The sequence below is a fragment of the Zalophus californianus genome, chromosome 6, assembly GCF_009762305.2.
Source record: "Zalophus californianus isolate mZalCal1 chromosome 6, mZalCal1.pri.v2, whole genome shotgun sequence".
NCBI classification, from domain to species: domain Eukaryota; kingdom Metazoa; phylum Chordata; class Mammalia; order Carnivora; family Otariidae; genus Zalophus; species Zalophus californianus.
The window spans coordinates 122,514,251-122,522,298 of NC_045600.1; the positions used below are offsets into that span (position 1 = coordinate 122,514,251).

At 33.5% G+C, this 8,048-nt stretch overlaps 1 long non-coding RNA gene across 2 annotated transcripts; it reads right to left on the reverse strand.

Moving 5' to 3' along the window:
• Positions 1 to 6,633, reverse strand: LOC113910543. 2 transcript variants are annotated; one of them, XR_003516085.2, is made up of 5 exons: positions 5,109 to 6,633; positions 4,544 to 4,655; positions 3,197 to 3,347; positions 1,961 to 2,071; positions 1 to 1,121 (listed from the first exon to the last, which is right to left on the reverse strand). It is a non-coding gene; the product is annotated as an uncharacterized LOC113910543 (long non-coding RNA). The 2 variants fall into 2 exon arrangements; XR_003516086.2 differs by lacking the exon at positions 1,961 to 2,071.
• Positions 6,634 to 8,048: the final 1,415 nt, after the last annotated feature.

Below are 8,048 nucleotides of genomic sequence, written 5' to 3' on the forward strand. Positions count from 1 at the left end.
ATTATTATATTTGAATACACAACTTCTGTACAACCAAAAAGTAAAACATCACAGTAAACGGTGATGAGAACCACATGGTATTTCATTAGCAATGCATGGCAGATGTTTAACATCCTTAGTCATAAATGATATTTTAGAAACCAGTAACAAAAATACTAATATTCTAAGGGAAATGAAAAAAAAAAAACCCACAGAGGAAAATGAAATAAGTGACTAGTAAGGTTTAAGGACATATGAAGATGACTGAACTGAACAGTAAGGGAAGGAAAGCAATTTTTTTGTAATACCACATTTTCAAAGATTAAAATATTGAAATATGTTTCTACTGTTCAAGAAAACAGAAGTCTCATAAACAAATAGTGGGAGACAAGATTGATGAGGACAATTTATACCATTTGGGGAAAATTTCTACTGTTGACTCAGAATATAAATTTTGGATATACTTAATTCCAATAAGGTGGAAATGCTAAGACTGTTTTCAACAAATTAGCCAGAGAAATTAAAAATTATTTCTATATAAAGCATGTAACTGCCTAGAAAATTTGTAGCTAATATATGTATCCAAAAGACTACTAGCGTAACCATTTGTTCATCAATATACCCCAAAAGCATATGCACAAAACTCCATTAACAGTAGATAATGTTGGGAAGTAGAATTAGGAGGGGAAAAAAGCATTTAAGTAAAAAATACTATCCTTCACAAATTTCTGTGCCTTTTGAAATATGGAAAAAGGTAATTTTTTTATCAATCAATTTTAAATTTACCCTGTAGTAAGTGAAAATTATAAATATATGCACTTTATACTTATGGGAACACTCAAATGAAGCCTTGCAATCACACCATCCTGAGCATTTCTGTATAATAACATCTCCCACATTCAAGCTCCTGAGATTTAGTCCAGTGTCAATAATGAAAACATTCAACATGCCTGGTTACAATTCCCTCCAATGACACTCTTTAGGACTTTCAAACTTGAGCTTTCTCAGTCCAGTTTTTCTGATCTGTGAGGAATAGCCACTCCAACACATGAAACAGAAGTCTCCATACATTATGAAGACTGTCTTTTGGATTTGAAGATGGTGACAGAAGCAAGAGCATCAGTTTTCTGTTAAGTCATCACCTGAGAGAACACATTAGGAAATGGCTAAAAGTTAGAAACAACACTTTTACACAATTATCAGTAGGAGCTAATAAAATTAGGTACAATGAAATGCAACAGCCATTTAATTGTGAAAAAATAATAGATGGATCAGATTTTGAATTTCTTTTTTTTAATTTTTTTATTGTTATGTTAATCACCATATATTACATCATTAGTTTTTGGTGCAGTGTTCCATGATTCATTGTTTGTTCATAACACCCAGTGCTCCATGCAGAACGTGCCCTCCTCAATACCCATCACCAGGCTAACCCATCCCCCTACCCCCCTCCCCTCTAGAACCCTCAGCAGATTTGGAATTTCTAATAAGGCTAGAGATAGTAACTACACTTATTGTGTTGACCATTGCGATTCACCATCACTATTCACTACTGATACACCTGAAGCTAATGTAACATAGCATGTCAACTTTAAAAAAAGCCAGTTCTTTCTTCTCATACCCTGATAATTCTCATGTTATGTCTCTGTTCAACTATGTATTTGAATGGTTGCTTGTATCTCTAGATTGCTTATTCACATACAGAATTATTTCATGTAATCTATACGCATTTCTGTACAAGAAACAGGACAGCAATGCCAAAAAGTTCCAAAAAAAATAAGAAAGAGACCTCAGTCCATTTGATGAGAAAAAATGGTAACTATACTAAAGATATAGATGCTACAATGGAACTTCAGAATAGATTTAGATCTTAACCCATTATTCCAGCTGGCTACCACAAAACTGTTGAGTAGGCACTTCCCCCAAGAAGTCCTTAATCTTCTATTTAGTCATGATTAATCCTAAGGAATAAAGTCTTCACCTTTAAGGTTATTCTGGGATCAACAGGTAGGCAGCCAAGGCGCTCTGAAAAACAATGTCTAAGGAATTCGTCTGCATTCACGCTTGGCCTCATATCCCGTGAATTAACCTTCTAGAGGGGCACAGTGGGAAAAGAAAGAAAAATGAGAATCCTAAAACTCTTGATCCATCAGGAGCTGGGATACACTATTTGCTATAACATCAATGATTTCCTTAACAACTGCTCCCTTTCACACTTCCTATAGTTCACTGTTTTAGTTACTTCTAAGATTACATATTTCAGCATCAGCTTAGCGCACCTGGGCTCTTCCCTCTTTTGCATTCCTCTAACTCACTTAATCCCAAAAATGTAATTTTTTTTCTCCAAGTTATCTTTTGCGTAATTTATTCCCAAAGTCACAAAACAATTCAGTAAAACTTTACTCTATGCCAGACAATGTGTAAGATATTTGTTGAAAAATATCTGCAAGAAATTCAAAATGTGTGAGAAGTGAGACTCTCAAAATTAACTGAACTCATAAAGATAGATATATGATTTGATAGGAATATTGTGAATGGATCCCAAAATTTAAAAAAAAAATAAAATTCTAAAGTTCCACAGCTGTAGGTCTTAACTACTGTGCCTTCTTTTATCTGGTCTTATATGAAACTACAGGTCAGCAGTTACCTTGGCCCTACCCCACCATGAGATGGGATCTCTACTAGAATTCTGGGTGGTCATATAACAATGTTAGCCAACAAAATATGGCAGAATTGGTACTACATGACTTCTAATTTTCATTCACAAAGGCCACATGCCACTTTCCCAAGGCTCTCTTCTAATACTCATTTTTATGATACTTCCTCCGGGTAAACTCTTTTAAAGGTGCTCTAATCTAAGCCCAGCCTTCCAAGTCATCCCAAACCAAGCACAAAACATATGTGTGAAGGAGAGTCCAGATGATTCCAGCCCTTAGCTGTTTGAATCATTGTTAACACTGGTTCTTCCCACCTGATTCCACATTCTGGCACTGTCAGAAATTTTCACACACAGAATTCATTAAATAACAACACAATAGAAGCTTTATGCCACCAAGTTTGAGGATTATTTATTACTCAACAATATGTAACCTGAACAGATCTCATTCCCCACTAGCTGCCACCAAAAATTCATTAATCTTAAAAAGAGTCATAAAATTAACTCCTGTCTAACCAAAGTGTCCCTCCCTGAATCAAATGAGCACTTATCTGTTCTTACAATAATTTCGCCAAGGGGTATTCCTGGGACCAGATATCGGAGGTGAAGAACACATGAATGAATAATACTGTCAATGAGAGGTCTGGTGATACCAAATCTTGCAATTACGAACAAAGAGGGCAGAAGTGTGTATTCATGGAACTATCATCTCCTGATAGGAAGAAAAAAGAAACATTGTAAGGTAAGATATACACCAATGTCATAGAATATCTAAAGCAGCAGATAAGTGGAAGCTCATCTTGAACTTTGTTATAAATTTCTCTTAATGCTTAGAAACAATACCTCATCAATCAGTCCCACAGCTGATGTAACTCTCCAACATCAGCCATTACTTTACCAATATTTTTAAGTTTTTATTTAAATTCCAGTTAGTAACATACAGTGTACTACTAGTTTCAGATGTACCGTTTAGTGATTCAACCCCTCCATACAACACCACTTGCTCATCACAACTGCCCTCCATAATCCCCATTGCCTATTTTATCCATTCCTCTTACCTACTTCCCCCTGGTGACCATCAGTTTGTTCGCTTTACTCAAGACTCTGTTTCTTGGTTTGCCTCTGTCTCTTTCTTCCCTTTGCTAGTTTGTTTTGTTTCTTAAATTCCCCATGAGTGAGATTATATGGTATTTGTCTTTCCTTATTGACAAATATATGACTGCAATCTACCTCACTGCAAATGGCAAGGTCTCATTCTTATTTTATGGCTGATTAACATTCCATTGTTTATTTACCACTTCTTCCTTATCCATTCATCAGTTGGTGGACACTTGGGCTATTTTCATAGTTTGGCAATTGTAGATAATGCTGCTATAAACACTGGGGTGCAGGTATCCCTCTGGATTAGTATTTTTGTATTCTCTACATAAATGCCTCATGGTTCAATTGCTGAACCATATTTTTAACTTTTTGAGGAATCTCCACGCACTTTTCCACAGTGGCTGCACCAGTTTGCATTCCCACCAACAGTCCAACCCACCAACAGTCCAAGAGTGTTCCCCTTTTTTTTTCAATTTCCATGAACTTCTCCCTTTAACACACTATGAAATTTACTTGCAAAAATTCTTTCTGCCCAGCTAATGAACAATTGATCACTTTCTTTATAACATTACTTATGTTACTGTATTTGATTATAAATAAGGTAATTAATTGAAAGAATACACAAATAATCTCCTACATTCCACATATCCTCCACATCTCTATTTCAGTAAAATTATCTTTGGAAAGAATTAATTTTCTAATTCTCAGACATGGTTGAATATTCCAAAGTCTGCACCAGTGATATTTTCCTGAGCCTAGACAAAGCCTTGTCCTAAAACAGCATTTCTTGATCCAGTACCTTCTTACCTGTGGTTCCCAGATAAGTCTTTTAAATTGAGGAAGTCCATAGCATGAGGAATGTTCCTGATGTCAGCTGTCCTCAGGTTATGTATAAATCTCTTCTTTTCATCATGTACATCTGATAATTAAGTATACAATGTAGCCAGTTACAAATGGGACACCAGGACACACAAGTTAGGATGACTTCAGAATTATCAGGAATAGCGAATGGAGATAAACAAGCAGTTAATAGCACAGTAACTTTTAAAAATTTTTCTTACCTTAACAGTGAATATTTAACACAAATTTATTGAAATGTTTCTCATGTTTATTCTGAATATATTAAAAAATGTAAGGACCTACTTGAAATCCTGACAGACTCAACTACCATATAAGAAAGTAAAGAATCCATTCTTCAATTACTCCCATTAAGAGTAACTTACTCCAATACTCTCCCTCAAACAATGCGATCTAGTCAGTAACCAGAAATATGGCAATGCATTATGAAAATTTACCCTTTAGAAAAAGTTTCGATGACTTATTTTAATCATTCATGTGATTGTAAACTCAAATCTAATTGTTTAGCACCTACCTCAAATCCCATCTTCTCCCATACTCTCTTCTTGGATCCCACAATACTGTTTCAGTGTGTATAACTCTGCTGTACTAGAGTCTCTAAATTACACGTTCTTCGTGATCACTCACAAACTATTCAGAATGGCCACTGGGAATACAAAATTGGATATAACAGCCCAATACTCCCAAGATGTCAACAGGCAAGGATACAGAGAGGCACAACTTGGTTGTATCTTTAAAATTCCCTTTTGTTGTTTTAATGTTCCTTTTGAAATATCTTTAAAATTTCAATGCAGAAAGCAGATGCAGTCCTTCCATTCCCAACTCTCTACACAGTAATGTTAAATTTTTGCCGTATGATCTTCCAGACAACTTTCAACAATTCATATATTTATTTCAGATTGTCAGGTAGCAATATACAGATAACTAACAATGTTTTACCATTTAACTTACACATGTAGAAAAATCTTAAGAATGCTAAAATAATCACCAATATAATAACACTGATGAGTAAGCATTACTTAACTCTGTAATCATGTCAGGATAATTACATTCCTCAGGAATAGTAAATATTACCATTTCCATTAGAACAATGAGAGGCATATGGACACACCTCTGTAAACACACTATTAGTTGATATTTGTTCAAAAAATGAAATAATTTAAAATATCCACTTAAAACACCCTTTCACATGAGAATATCTTCCAGTGTTTAAATTATATTCATATGATGAAAGATACAACCATTATGATCTTATATTTCAGATGCTCAATTATTTGATCAGGAATCAAATTATTTGATACTCAATATATAACATACTTTCTTCATTGTAAATTTGAGACTTGGAATAGATAAAATCCCAGCAGCAAGTTATACCACTTCAAATATTTACACACTTGAATTTCAACTATTATTGTCAAATTGCTGTTCAAAAAATAAACGAATTTATATCTTCATTTATACTTTTTCTTTCTAAGCAATTTTCATAATTTATTACAGGCTACTATGATGGAACACTTTCGACATTTATTTGACTATTGCATAACATACAAATATAATTACACACTGGACATTTTCAAAAAGCTCTTAGAATAATAAATATTCAAAATCACAGAAATTCTATTTTCATTTAGATGTATATATACATGGTAAAAGAAGAGGAAACACATATGGAGCTACTTAACAATTTTATATTAAAAATAACATACACTTAGATATACCATGAAGCAGGATTATAAAATGTTTAAGCTTAGATTCGAAATACTATGTCCATAATTTTCAAAAAAATAAAATGCAAAGCAATAAGCTAATGAATGAGAATGAGAATACCATCAGATTTATACTCCTAAAACTAATTTTACTGTATACAGGTGCTTAACATTTATATTATATATGTATATGCACATACACATACAAATTTGTGATAAGTAGATCTTTATAACATAGTAAAATAATTACCTAGCAATACAAGTCCTTTTTTAAAATAAGTTTTTATTTTATCCATGATGACTATTTAAATTCTTCTTTTGAAAATTCAAATAGCAGATTTCTAAAACATTTTTTCTCATTTTTATTTTTATTTATTTTTTTGATCTTTTTTTACAAATTTTATTGTTATTCACCATGCAATACATCATTAGTTTTTGATGTGGTGATCCACAATCGTTTTCGTGTAACACCCAGTGCTCCATGCAGTACGTGCCCTCCTTAATACCCATCACCAGACTAACCAATCCCCCCTTCCCCCTCCCCTCTAAAACCCTGTTTGTTTCTCAGAGTCCATAGTCTCTCATGGTTCATCTCTCCCTCTGATTTCCCCCCTTCATTTTTCCCTTCCTTCTCCTAATGTCCTCCCTGCTATTCCTTATGTTCCACAAATAAGTGAAACCATAGGATAATGGACTTTCTCTGCTTGACTTATTTCACTTAGCATAATCTCCTCCAGTCCCATCCATGTGGATGTAAAAGTTGGGTATTCATCCTTTCTGATGGCTGAGTGATATTCCATTGTATATATGGACCACAACTTCTTTATCCATTCATCTGTTGAAGGGCATCTCGGCTCTTGCCACAGTTTGGCTATTGTGGACGTTGCTGCTATGAACGTTGGGGTGCATATGGCCCTTCTTTTCACTATATCTGTGTCTTTGGGGTAAATACCCAGTAATACAAGTATCTTTTAACAATTAACATATCTGTGATTTTAAACCACAATTCCCTTTCTCACGTCTTCCTTCTTCTTTCTAAGGATAAAGTACATCCTGGGTATTTTCACTCATTTTGTAAGTATAAAATCTAATCCTTTCTTCTACATGAGAACGGAACAATCTGTAGAAAAAGTAAGCAATCTGTCTATCCCTCTGCCCAAAAACCCACCAACAAACATCAAAATGTTACATAACACTAAAAGAACAATTATTAATTACTTATTACAGACAAAATATTTAGAAAAAAACAATTTATGGTATTTGACAATGAAATATTTATAAATGTATATGATGTGAAACTCATGCATCTGGAAAAATTAGGTATTTATAAATATATTCATCTGTTATTTACAAAGTTGTCTTGAATGTTGTCATGCAGTCCAGTTAAATACGAAACTGAATAGCTTGAAGAGGGAGAATAAAATTTCTTACATAACATATTTCCTATAATTAAAACACATAATGCCCTTTCAGCAATACAGCTATAAAATAACTGACTTAGGATTTTTAATGTATAATAGTGTATGATAAATACAAGGACTAAGCAGTGATTAAAATGTAAAATTTTCTTTTAGAGTATGCAAGAGTGGAAGTACACCCTTTTAACGTTCTCCCCCTAACAACTCAATAAATAGATACCAAAATATGTATAGTTCAAGAAACCTAAAATTGTTATCAATTGCAATGCTATTACAATACTTGATAACAATGACTATGAAAGTTTACAATGAATTATTTACAAAATTATA